A 14,207-nucleotide genomic window follows, 5' to 3' on the forward strand; every position below is an offset into this window, starting at 1 on the left:
ACAGGATTAACTTTGTGTAAATAGTTTCTCTTTCATTTGTAAGATCTGGAACAGGTCACTACACGTATTTTATATTCAAAGTTTTACCAGGAGAGGTCTGTTGTTTAGCTGAGATGGCTTGTATGAATCACCCAGGATTACTCCTGGTTCTTGTGTGGCTGAGCCAGTTTGCATAATTAGCAGAGAGATGCATGAAAAAGCTACTGGGATTTGGAACCCCTCTGGGTTTTGATCAAAAGCCCACTGAAGCCAGACCCTTTGGCTCTAGTCATCAGGCTAAGGCAGCAACTGAGCAAGATAAGGCAATTTTGGAAGTCATTAAGTCTTGTATTCTGAGTTCTCTGGATCTTATCACTGGGAATGGAATATAGGCTGCATGTGTAGCATCCCACAGACACAAGGCTGTTGTAATTTCAGAGGCAGTGCAGCCACTTACAGGTATTTTTTTCCCACTGCTGTATTATCTTAGCTGTATTTAGTATATTTGTGAAAATAGAGTTATGATGACTTTAGAGGCAGGCTGTTCTGAAAAAATGTTCTGGTCATTACAGTGGGCCGTTAAATGGAAGGAATGAATTGTGCTGTTGGTCTCCTTGGAGCCTCTACAGTGTGACTGCAGGTCATGTCTCGGGGCTTGATCTGCAAGACTCTCAGGCAGCTGAGACGGACTTGGCTTGAAATACCTGGGCTGCTTGAGAGAGAGCTTCCTTGTGGTGCCACCACCCTCTCCGAGCCATCCAGCCCGTTGTTTTGCTCTTTCTCTGTTCTTGGCTACTGTGTTTGACCTACATCTGGCTGCTAGGACGTGTCTTTGGGAAAAGGTGATTCCTCATGTGCCTCTCAAGCTGCCAAGGCCTGACTGAGAATGCTGTGTCTCTAGGAGACACATTATTCCTCCTGGAGAGATAGAACACTGTGGATTTATCCCCCTGCTACAAAGTTAACATCGATGTGTGTAAGTAACCTTCAGGATTATTTATTTATGAAATAAACAGATTTAACCTTAAAATGAAGGGAGTGAAGGTAAGCTCAAAGCTTACCAGAAAAAAGGGCTATGGGGAAAAAACACTGGGGAAGCACCAGGGTATGGTGCCTGGGGAAATGCTGGAACCTGTCCATTTCCCCCAAGGCACAAATCACCAGCTCTCCAGCATGGGGAGGGGCAGACAGGAAGCTGTGTGCCCTGTAGGAGTCTTAGAGCTAGAACTGAACCTGAACATCTTTCCTGGCAAACCTACTGCCCCTTTTCCAAGTATAGCCAGTAAAAATGGCTGAGAAAGGATAAGCCACATCATCAAAAGGGTTTTTGCAGTGCACAGGTACCGTTCAATGCAAGTACTGGACACAAGATCCTAGGAAATGGGTGTTTTTAATCTAATTCATTGCATCTATTTTGTGTGTTCATATGAATAATTCCTGGAATTCTCTGGTAATTACATGAAAAAGGGTTTATAGGCTCAAGTCCCCAGGGCTTAGTCTCATAAGATGCCAAGCTGTCTAACCCCAGCAAAGGAAAGCACCTGAGCTTGGGCTTTAAGAACATGAGTGATCTTTTTGTAATTAATGGGACTTGTCACATGTTTAAAGGTAAATCTACATGTAAAGTACTGGGTTGGACCAGACTTGCAGGTTTGATACTCAGCATCCTGCACAGAGCCTAGTGAAGTCACTGGCCTACTAGGTCAACAGTATGGTAGAACCCATGTGCTGCTTTATAGAAGAAAATGTTAACAAAATCCAGCAAAGATATTATGGAATATAATTACATAAAAATGGTTTAAACCCCCTATTTATTAAATTTTACTGTTCTTCTGACACACAGCAAATTAAATTGATTTGTAGCATGAAATATTCTAATATTTATAGCAGATGTTATTTTCCTGGTGCATAATATAATGGAATGAGCAATAAATGTTAATATAACGTTCAGTTTCGACTCTTACAAGCCAAGCTCTATAGAACTACTGAGAGTAGAACGGAGAGAGTATGATGACTTCCCCTCCCACATCCCTGTACCTCCTTCTAACCTTCCCTGGCAGAAATTTCCATTCTGCATTCCCGTTCTCTGTAATAAACATTTTACAGCCTCATAATTATCTCATACCCAAGAGATATTAAGTATGTTTTTACTAGATTATGATTAATTTTAGTGTTCCCTGTATTTTGCATTTGATTGACTAATAGTTTTTTACAGGTGTTTTATTCTTCAGGATTCTGATACCATTGGTGTTTGCCATAGCATCTCTTCCCAGTGATGAACTCTGTTAAGGAAGGAGGTTTGATGCAATACACTGGAATAGGTAGATATGGCTTTTATGTCCAATGTCTTCTAGACAAGAGATCTCATTTAGGATGCACTTGGAACATGGTTCCCCTTAAACAAACCAGGTAATTTAGGCCTGGGACCTTAGCTGTTGTAGGTAGGTAGTTCTGATAAGGACAAAGAGAGCAGTGATGTCCATCAGCTAAAGCTACGATTCTTGATGTAGGAGAAAGGATGAAAATTTTACCCCTCTTGATGGAAATTATGTCCTTGTGAATGCACGTGATTGCCCTTGGCAAGTATGTGGTTTAGGTCTTAGGAAAATATATGGTCATGATTAATATCCTATGCATGTCCTAAAGAGCTGTAGTGAAAATCCTTTTGTTGCTGGCCTAAAATAAACAGCATAGCATGATGGGAACAAAAGACAAATTTTGAAAGCGGGTTCAGATATAGTGCTAAAACTACATATGAACACTTGAAGTATTTCTTTGTGTTTTTGAGGGATGGTGAATGCTTTTATCTTCTCATGATTTCCTTGGTGCAATGTCTGTAAATGACACAGTTACAGATATGTGCTACTCTGACAAAGTGAGGTTCGTGGTTACAGGAATTTCTGCAGTGATGCTAATTTGTAAGTGATGCTATGGATACATCTGCCATGTAATGCTCATTGCCTAAGTGAGGTAGCAGCACGGCAGGAGAACTGGAAACACAGAGGCTGTATCTCTGAGCAGTGCTATAGACCAGGACAGCATCAGCAACAAAGACACTATTAACTAAATAGAAATGACTCAGGATTAAGTGCTTTGTGGCTCTGAAGCTGCTATACCAGGGCTGGCACTATAAATATACTTACAGGATATTCTTCCAGGGAGCTTTCTGTTAATATCTGAGTGGGCAAAATAAAAAATTAACCTCTCTCTGCTAAAGATGATGCCCCAAGTACCTCTGAACTCTCAGCAAGTGCTACAGATGGAACAAGAGTACATCCAACTTTTTTGTTTTGCCTTTCAATCCTGAATCTTAATTAGTTCCCTACTGCTTTAGTACATGCACAACATTTTAATAGTCATAAGGACTTACTCCAATCCACACTGCCATTTCCACAATTCCTTCCTATATACCAGTGCAATCCTGTCCCCCCCACCCCCCCCTGCATTTAGGAATAGTGTAAAGAACACTAAATAGCCAAGCGTGTAGCTGTAGATTGATGAGGTTGTCACACCACTCCCTTCACCGTTTTCTTCCAACCTGCACTGTGCTCTAATAGACGGATGATTGCCGGGGGAGAGAGAGACTTAGCAAATCCCACAGCCAGATGTTCAGGGATGGACAGAGCGACCTTCTCAAGGAACCCAGAGGACTAGAGCTGTGTCCTTGTGAGGGAGAAGGACAGTCAGGTGCCCCTGGCTGCCTGTGTTTATCTCTCATTTCAAAAGGAGCACAAATGGCCTCAGCATGGCTGCAAGGATGGATGTTTTTCAGTGCATCGCGGGAAATGACCAGTCATCCGTCTCTTCACTGTGGAGTCTGCCTGCAGCCATCAATCTCGAAGCCCAGCATGGCAGCTCCTTTTGGCTTAGTTTGGCTCAGTGTTAGATGAACAAAGGGAAATGAAAACTGAGCAGAAGGAAAGGAGAGAAGAGCAGCTATTCTCTATTTCACTTTGTTTTCCCCTTGCATGGCTCTCTCTCTCTCTTCCCCATTATCATCTATTTTCACTGTATTTTGTAAGGTGTGGAAATGTATATTTTCAGGGTCTGGGAGTTTACAGTGTTTCTCTGTTAGCAGAGAGGAGAAAGGAGAGGGATATTGAAAAGACATAATTCAAGACCCAGAGATTCCATTTTTCAGACTTTTCTGTAGCAGTTTTCAGAACAAGCATGCCCTAGTTAGCTGCAGCAGACAGGGAGAAGGAATATAGTACCTTTCCTCCATCTTGCTGTTTTTCTTCCTTTTTTTCTGATTCCTTCCTCACTGCCACATTAATGTTTTCAGATGTGTACTTTGTCTCTCTATTCTTGTTCTATTCAAAAAGCAATCAACAGAGCCACATGATGGGACTTTCTGGATACAGGTGTGTACTGATGTCCAGAGCCACGATGGCAACTCCTGCTGCCAGTCAAGCTCACTTGAGTCAAGCCTGCTTGATGTAAGAGCACAGGGCTGTGCAGGCTTTGCATGAGCTGCCTGACCTCATCCAGCACCTGTGGTTCCTACTGTGAAACCAGAGGTCATGGCAATATCTTCATTGGTATGCAGCCCATCAGAAGAAAACACATTCAGACATGTCTGTTTGCACATCCAGCACTGAATTAGCTGGTTTCAGCACTGAACTCAGATGGGCCACTTTTTGCCTGAAATGCTCAGATTTTATGTACTTGGAGCCAGGCTGAAAGGAAAAAAAGGTGTGTGAATACACTGCCTGCTGGACTCCCATTGCTAGGGTCTGCTTTTTTCCCACAGTGAGCTGTAATGTTGTTTTTTATTCTGTTTTCCCCTAATATTCTTGCCTCTGGATATTATTACAGCTCATGTTTGGCTTATTCTGTAGAAGGCTTATGTAGAGATAGGATTGTTCCCCTTAGCACTGCCTCACTGTGGTGTTTGATTGATGCATTTAAAAAAAGGTGTGATTGCATTTACCTTTTAATTTTCCTGGTTGATCACAATGATCTAAGCATCAGGCCTGACAGAGCCAGGCTTCCCTGCAGAATTGCGGTAGGAGATTTCTCTCTCCCAGTTTTTACTGTAGGCAAAGAATTGAGATCTCCCAGGCGTACAGAAGGACCAACTAAGCACTGAGGCAGAGCAAGGGAACTCTGTACATACTGGACATAGAGATCTCTGAGAAATCTTTACCTGCTTTCAACCCAAATGTGCCATCTGGAGTGGACCGACTTATGCCAAGATGGGGAAAATTTATACCATCGTGGGCTTAAAGAGCTGCTTTGCAGTATGTGCTGAGGTTTTTTTGTTGTTTTTCTTTTTTCCTTCTTACCATAAACTTAAAGCATAAACCCTCAAGGAAAACATTTGTTTGGTGAAAACCAGCTTCTCCTTTCCCACACCTCGCATGAGCAGGCTTTACAAGTGGGCACAAGACCTTTCTGACTGGGGATATTCAGGGAATTCTTTTGTATATTCTTTAGAAAATGGAAGGCGTCCTTTTCCTACCTGTGCATTTAATTGTGCCACTTCTGAATGAACGGTCATATTTTCTGCCGTATTGCCTCCCTGCAAATTCTGAAAAAGACAAATCTTGTTCCCGTTGTCATGAGACTGCCTCCCCCAGATGGCACAGCTGTGTCTCGGGATGCCCTCTGGCTGGCCTGTTGGCAGGCATTCCCGTGGCTTTGAAGGTCACCTTGTTTACACCTTGCCTTTTTCCCCCTCCCTATTCAGAGGCTTGCTGAGCCTGCAGGCTGGGCTTCACCATCTGCATTTTCCCTGGTGCCATTAATCTTCCTGTTTACCATTCTGTTATTAATTCTAGAGTTCACCTTTTTGTCTAAACCCTTTATAGGCCTCTTGAAATTGCTTGCCTTTTTGTGGTAAGAGATCTGAGCATCTCAGAGATTATTTGCTTTGTTCTTTCCCATTTTTGAAAGGCTACCTACTAGCATCTCATGCCATTTTTCTATTACAAGCCTTCCTTCTTATAATAACATTTTTCACTTATATAGCTTCATCTGTCAGATGTATCTTAACATAGAGTAAATATTATCTTTGTCCTTTGGAATTTGTGAATTGGCTACTGAAATCTGCTATCTGTGGAAATAGTCCTACTTTTTGAGTGTTTTTCTTGTCTGGAAAGAAAATATGTTCAAATCTTTGTGAGAGCCTGTAAGACCACCTTGCATTTTTGGTGCATTTCATTTGAATGCCTGAATGCCTATGAATATTAAACAAGCCTTACCAAACCCCAGAGGATAGGTGAAGACTATCTCCATTTGACAGATGATGGAAAAGTAGAGTACCTCTGTTAGAATTGGCTCAGCATCACTTGGTGGGACAGCAGAGATGCCAAAGGCAGCATCTGGGGTGGATGCTCCCTTTCCCATCCTCAAATCATTGCCACTTTGCTGTGGTCTTGCTGTTCTCCACTGGTGTGTGCAGTTCAGTAGTCAGTGAGCCAGGGAAGGGGCCCCAGGTGTGCCTGGCATGGCTGAGCCTCAGGCAGGGCTGTGCTGCCCTCCCGCACGTGGCAGCTCTGCAGGGCCACGCAGCACAGGGCTGGCACAGCTGGCATCAGGCTGAGCGCTCTGATAAGCCCTGCCACAGCCCTGCTGATGCCTGGGGGTGAGCAGGGGTCTCTGCCAGCTGCCCAGAACTCTGGGGGTTAGAGAGGCCTTGCCAGCAGAGCTGCCCCTCATGCGGAGCCAGGCAGAGCTGAGCACAAACCCCCTCAGCACAGAGCAGCAGAACACACAGCGCCATTCCCAAGGATCCCTGCAGGACTCAGATTGGCTCTGGCAGGTTTATCAGCTCTGGCTTAGTGCCGGCTCTGCTAGGCCTGGACTGAATTAATTGGGATGCTTGTGCACTGCAGCTGAGAGATAACTGCATTACAGAGATTTATCTGTTACTAAAGGTATCCCCTCCACTGTCCTCGATAAGGACAAGAAGCTATGCAGAATCTCACAGAATTTGCAGGAAGGTTGGCATGGCTGGCTCCACACATGGTTTATGTATGAGTTTGTGTGCAATACAAGTGTTTTATTCAGGTCTGTCACATCCAGTGCAGTTGCTTTAGGTGGAGGTCCATTCCCTGTTACCCTTTGCAGAGTGTGCAATGTGGGCATGACTGTCCCACCCGTGGGGAGGGGGGACTGGTGTTTGGTGATAAATGTCTGGTTAATTATTTAATTCTGGTGCTTTGGAGGGGCCAAAATGCCCATCATCTGTCTGTGTGAGTGATTCTATATGCCCATTTACAGATAGATAGCCCAAGTTATTATTTTACTCCCAACAGACCAGAAGCCCTGTTAGGGTGACACAAAGCCCAAAGGAATAGGTTTTTTACGTAATGTTTTTCTCTAAATTGTAGCAGTTATCTTGCCTCTGCCCCTTGATAGTGTCTACAGTGTTGCTGCAGAAGTTGTGGTGCGGTGTAAGCCCATCTAGAACACAAATGCAAGAGTTACCAGAACAAAAATGAGTGCTAGCAAAATGCTATTGAATGGAGATATTTCTGAATGGAGATGATTTCAGCCCTGAGGGTAGTTACTTGATCCAGCATTTAGTCTGATACTGTAATTTGGCAGTCTTTGAGAAGCAGGTACAGCTTATTATATGTGACAATGATTTATATCTGTGCTGAGAAATAAATCTGCAGAAAACTTCCAAGAGACAACTGACAAGACGGCTGTTTTGTTTTTGGGTTTTGTTTTTTGTTGTTTTTTGTTTTTTTTTTGAGAGAGAGAGATTTTATAGAGGCATTCTAGTCTGCCAGAGAAATACAGCTGCTTGTAAAGACTACATTTTGATAGTGGGTTAAACTAAACAATGCCTAACCTTATGTTTAAGGGCCTCTGCAGTTTTCAGCAGCCCTATTTCTCCCTCCTGTTGTCATGTAGCTTCTTGGGACATATTTTAACTAGGGGCTGATAGAACTTTTCCATTGAATCCCAGTCTTAAAACTCAAAGTTGACTTCTGATATTTCTGCAGTTATGCTCAGGCTAAAAAAGTGTACAGTCCCACCCACATAAGATCTTCCTCTGTCTTCCCTTTCTCCCCCTCCTCTGCTCTCTCCCAACCTCATCATGACACTAGCAGCCTTCCATAAGGAGGTGCTAGGGAGACGTCGGGATTTTCCGGTCTTCTTGTGCTCCCTAGAACAAACCTCAGTAGTGCCTAAAATTTCAAACATCTGCTAAGATTAATGTCAGGGCTTTACGGGATAGAGAGTCCTCTAAACTCTTTTTCCCATTCAAAATGGTTTGTTTCTGTGGAAATAAATACTCCAATATTTTCAAGTGGTCTTCTAGAAGTGGTTTATCATTGTCAGTGGTTGGATTCTTGTTCTCACCACAGCCCAGTTTACCTTGAGAGTGCAATAATATACATGAGGCTTAGAGTGGGTTTGGTGGGAGAGACAAATAATTACTGGAGTAGCCTTACAATCTCTAGTACAGCGTGGCTATTTTTCAGCTTGGATTAAAAATAAAGTGAATTTGATGTTTACTGCACTCTAGGGACGTTTATTTGGCTTTATGGACTCATTGTGAGAGTCTGTGTTATCAGTGATCTGTCCCAGGGGAGGCCCAGGGCTGGGCTGACAGGAGGTTCTGTGGACCATGTATATGTAGAACTGGCAGTGACAAGTTTGCTGCAGATGGGTGCTGAATTGCAGAAGTGTTGAGAGAAAAGGGTGGGATATCAGGGGCCATGGAAGGTCAGCATTAAATCATAGTAGCAATAACACAAGCATCTGCCCCTGGGATAGCAGGATGTGGTGTAGTGAAAGAAGGGTTCTGGAGATCTGGATCTGCAGGAGTGAAGGGCTGTGCTGTGCTGTGCTGGCAGGGGCAGAGCCCTGCCTTTAGTATGCCTGGTTCTGGTCAATGCTGTGAATACATCAGTTCCAAGGATGCTAGCAAGTCACTCTACTGGCCATGGACACAACAAGCAAGCAAACAAGCTAAGGAGAGTCTGGCCGTGCCTGCACAGAAAAGCTACAGAATGCAGCTATTCACATAAGGCATTGTCTCCCCATTGTTTCTTAAGGGATTCCATCCCCCTGCCCCCACCCTTTGCACTCTACCGCTATATTTGTGCCTTGGAGATGTGGAGATGAGCGTATGATGGATGGATGGATGCTGCTTGTCTGGATTTTTCACCACCATTTCCCCTGGGGCACTCTGTCTGCTGGCAGAGAGCACCATCCCAAAAGATGGTATCTTTTGCAAACTCGACAGCTAGCAGACAGCTTCTCTCTCTGCATATTTCCCCAAAGAAGAGCAGGCTTAATCTGGTTTTTATATGGCATATTTCATTATAATCTTTTTGACTTCCCATGTTCCCAATACGCCATAATAAATAAAACGCTGGGGGTGGGAACAGCAGAGATGCTGAGGCTTCACACTCTTGTGACACTGATGGATTCTCATTTTAAACTGTCATGGGATTTAATTGCTTGCTGAGCCACTGCACTGCACTTTCAGACACATCCTGCCACATCCTCTTAATGAGCTTAGTGGCTGCATTCGCTCAGCAGTAGTTCTGTTTACTGTGAATTAGGTGGCTTTTTTAGACCACCTATATGATTTTAAAGAGGTAGTGGTTATTAAGGTAATATCCTTGGATTTATCCATCCTAAACAACACTTCATGGACTCGTAATGTATAGTTTCCTCTGACACTTTTTATGTTCCAAAAGAATGGCACCAAGAAACAAAAACGCAAGAATCTATGTGCAAAGTCAGTGTTTGTCTAAGAGGGTTTTTGGAAGCCGGATTGCTTTGGTTTGCATAGTAGCTGTCTCTGGCGTGATAGATCATGCTGGAACTCACCCAATAAGTATCTCTGTTCCCAATTAGAACTGGAAATGGAGTTGCTTACGAGTGCACAGAGATGATGGTTTGGGTGGCAGCTGCTACTGTGGAGATGGAAATGATCCATTGTAAAACAAATACATTGCATTGTATAGAAAAAGGGATGATTGTTTTTAATTTATGTTTCAAAGAGACATTGAAAAGTTGCTTAGCTCTCAATGCGTTGTAAACCATATGTAGCTTATTTAAGGACAGGAATTTGCAGCTATTTTGTTATTTTGGCAAATTGAAACTTGAAAAATCCCACCATTTTGTGGGATTTGTGAAAATGTGCTTCTTTTGGAGGCAGCAGTTCAATAGAAAACAGATACAAGAATGATACTGGCATGGATGCTTGTTCAGATTCTACCACTGCAATCTCAGGACCTTAATAAACAGAGAGGTTGCTGCACTGAGCTGGTAAGCAGAAATAACCATGTTAATTTAATCTCTATGAAAGGGACTCTGCCAAGTTAAGAAACATAAATTATAATTATATGCACACACACACACATTTGAATTATAATATATGCACAATATTTAGCTGTGGCACCAAGAACATGATGGTTTACTAAAACAGGAAGAATTCTTAAATAACATTTTTTTTTCATTGATGACTTTTGTTGATTTGGCATTTCCATTTTGTATAGTTCTTACTACTTCTTGTTTCTGCTATATTAACCATGTGCTATTGTATTTATGGTACTAATCAGAAGGAAATTTATCTCCAAACCTTCTTAAAATTTTCATATTAAAGAGTAATCTTTTAATTATGACTTTACTGGTAGTTATTACTTGTAATAAAGATTATGTTCTCTGAAATTGTAATGTTTGAAGAAGAGCTTGTGATACAAACTACAAGTTACAATGATTGTAGAACAATTAGTGGGTAGCAAATGCCATTACCTATATTTAAAAAGGATTTGGATGTGATTCAAAGATTTAAAGACACATAAATTCTACATGAACATCTGAGAAATGGATTGAAACAGTAATTACATATAAGCAATAAAGCACCTGGGAAATGATGATATAGGTGGTTCTAACAAACTACAATTTTCCTTCCAAAGAAAAGCATGTCTCACTACTTTCTCAAAATTCTTTACATGATTAGTAAAAAATAATGGGTTGGGGGGTTGACAATTCTCTTAAATATTCTGAAGACTTTTGTTATGTCTCCAAAGAGAAATTGAGAACTGTCTTGGATCAAAACCTTTGAAATAAAAGACAGTGGAAGAAAGAACTTTCATTGTAGATAAGGGCTTACAGCTGGTGCATCAAGTTTTAGTGCTTGGTCCTGTGCTGTGTAATACAGTAATGAACAACCTGCAGAGTGGGAGTATCTTGTCAGCTGCAAAGATTTGCACATACTATGAAGTTATTGAGAGCAACCATAGACGGGAAGGTCTGTGCAGAGCACTCTGGGGAGATGTCCATATGCTTGGGGAGTGGGCAGAGGGATGGGCATTATAATATGTACCTCAGTGTTGGAATGTATTCCTTATGGGAAGTTCTTGTCCCCATTACAAGATTCCTAATTCTTCTGCTTAATAAATAACTTGGCCATTGAAAGACACAGTCTGAGGAGTAATCTAAAGAATACCATAATTCATTAGTTTAAATGGGGGATGTGGTTTCATCTGAAAATGCCAGGAGCAGTATCTTGGGAAGACTGGTGTATAATGAGGGAAAGTTCAGAGAGGTTTGTCAGGAGCATATGGAAAACTTCCCACAGCAGAGTAATAGAAAAGATTGTGACTCTTTATCCTTGAAAGGAGAGGAATTAAAAGAAACTACAAAAAATTTTGTCAAGAACTTCTATTTTCCCCAGTAAGAGCAAGGGGGCGGGCAACAGATAAAGTGAAGCACTCCTTTCAAACCATAGTTAAACTGTTGGACTCTATCAGGTGGGAAAACATTGAGGTAAAAGTGTATCAAAATTCAGAAAAGGCTGGGCCATTCTGTGTATTCTCAGAGGAGCCAGATTTAGGATAACTGGAAGGGATACTGCATTTATCTTTCAGGATGAAACACAGCATTAGGGTGGGTAAGTTCTTTATCATTTCTCTCATGGCAGACGTTCACAGCTTCTACAGTAACTTGTGAGGTGACCGCATAGTGTGGCATGAGCAATATCAGAGTTGACACAAGCACAGGGCCACAGTTTAATTTCTTAATCCCAGAAGAGTCTCCCTCTGGCCTTGTTTGAAGCTTCAGGCACTGGCTGGTACCTTCATAAGCAGGACAATGAGTGGAACAGACCCCACCTTAGTTCCAAATAGCAGCTCCCATAGTATGGGGAAGGCCTTGATCTTTCACATGAAAACTAAATTTCAAGTTTTGAGTTGACTCCTCAGTTTTCTTTAGGGTACTGGTATAAGAGTAAAAGATACTTCTCTTTCTTTTGTGGGAAAATCATGGATTGTTAAATAGCTAAGAGAAAATAAGGGGTTTTTAGTGAAATTAATTTAATGATCCCTGGTAGTGTTTAACTATTTCTGTAGGTTAACTGAACTATCTTTTCGATTTTAGAAGATTTTCATCTGTGGGGATTCAAAAACGGGTTTGGAAACATAATTTTCTGTCTTCATTACTGTACCCTTTACAGACTAACCATCTTCAGGAAGGATTGGATTTATTAGAGACTGAATTAATTATGAGGGATTGTCTTTGGACCTCTGAAGGTTTTTATGCTGTAGACTTTACATTCCAGATAACATAGTGTCTGCTTTTTCCCACTTTCTAGAGCTATTTAGGAATTAAAGTGTGTTCATAGAAGCTACCAGTGGAGAAGAAAATGAAGGAGTTGCATGGCAGTCAGCTTAGGGGGAAAATGGGAGGCAGACACCGAGTTTATTTTCCCTGGATGCCCAGCTCACTAACTTAACTTCTTGGTGATTCAGTCTCCCCATCAACTGTGAATAAAAATATTACCTTACAACGCCTTGTCAGTAGGATGTTAAATTTAGTAATTAGAAAATGCTCTGAGAGTTTTGGATGAAAAGTCCTCCTGGAGTTTTGGGAAGTAGCAGTGCCACACAGAACAACCATGCCTATTAAAGACAGCTGCCTGTTTTGACCTCAAAACCTACCTTTCCCTCTTTTCAAACTTAGTTTTTGATATCTCTGGAACAAATGGAGAGTAATTCCACCTTCATATATGTTCCACTTATCCCTCAGCCTTTCCTTGCTCATTTCCTTTTCTAACACGTTCATTTGCTGAATTCATTGGTATCCAGAGACAGGCAGAGCTTGTCACAGTGAGGACATGTTTGTTTCCAATGCCCTTGAGCTTGCTTGAAGCTTCTTTGCTTGCTGAATGTATGATGACCCCTTGGGGTTTGCAGTCCCTCAAGGTTCTAAATACAGAGCAAATGCCCTTTTGCACCCAAGCACAGGACTTTGAACTCAAGCCAAGCCCACATCCAGAGATGATTATGGAGGTTCCTCAGTGACTTCTGGTTCAAGCATTGGGATTTGCACATAAATCACATAAAAAATCTCTTCTTTCTATTGAAATGTCTGGATCCAGAGGGAGGTACTAGGCATTCGTACAGGGTAATTCAATCTGTATGATTCTCTTTTGACTTTTCTGTCTTTTTTATAGCTCAAGCAAGGGAGAAGTTGGGGAAGGGGCCATAATGGGATACGTATGCAGAGCTTAATGCTAAAAACAGAGGCCTGATTGAATAGAGCTCCTTGTGATGAGAAGGGGGATCAATTCACAGTTGACCCCATCCCATTGTGTGGGTTGTCCTGGGAGTTTCCTTTAAAATCCCAGTGGTTTGGTTTTTCTGCATGGTTTATACCCAGCCTTTCCCTCCATGAATAGAATAGCTTTTTCTGGAATTTCTACTGGATTTTCTGTGGTTATTGGCTGAGCAATGCTCTCCCACTTCAGAAGACTGGAGGAAGTACATTGTGGGAGTACAGATCAGGGACGCTGAATCATTTGATAACTGAAAGTTTTTCATATATAGAACAAACATATTCCTGGTATGCAACTGCCCCCAAGAAATAGATTATATGTTACTGTCCCAGGTGGAAGTGCTCATTCATTATTTGGTTTGCAGGAGTGATTTGAGACTTTAAAAACACATGAATTTCTGCCCTGCAGAATTTTCAGCTCATTGTGATAGAAAGGCAGGGAGTTTCAGGCAGAACAAAACACAGTTCTTAAAGCATAAGCAGACAGAACTGTGAATTAAGGACACCAGATGCTGATTTGTAAGCATCATTCTTGTACATTATTACTTGTAAATATATCGGTCTAGAGAAAGGAATTCATTTTAGAATGGAGGGAGTACTTTAGAAATCCATGCCTGGCAGTGTCAGGTAAAGACATGTGCAGGATATTTCCCTGCCAGGGGATTGCTTTAAATGAGCCCCTGTATGAGTGGGGTAGA

The 14,207-nt window shown here is 41.9% G+C and overlaps 1 protein-coding gene across 1 annotated transcript in view; it reads left to right on the forward strand.

Annotated features, from left to right (window-relative positions):
* DPF3 (double PHD fingers 3) overlaps positions 1-14,207 on the forward strand; it is a 153,574-nt gene that overhangs the window by 80,680 nt on the left and 58,687 nt on the right. The gene's annotated exons all lie outside the window — the stretch shown is intronic.

Source organism: Ammospiza caudacuta, chromosome 6, assembly GCF_027887145.1.
Source record: "Ammospiza caudacuta isolate bAmmCau1 chromosome 6, bAmmCau1.pri, whole genome shotgun sequence".
Lineage (NCBI taxonomy): Eukaryota > Metazoa > Chordata > Aves > Passeriformes > Passerellidae > Ammospiza > Ammospiza caudacuta.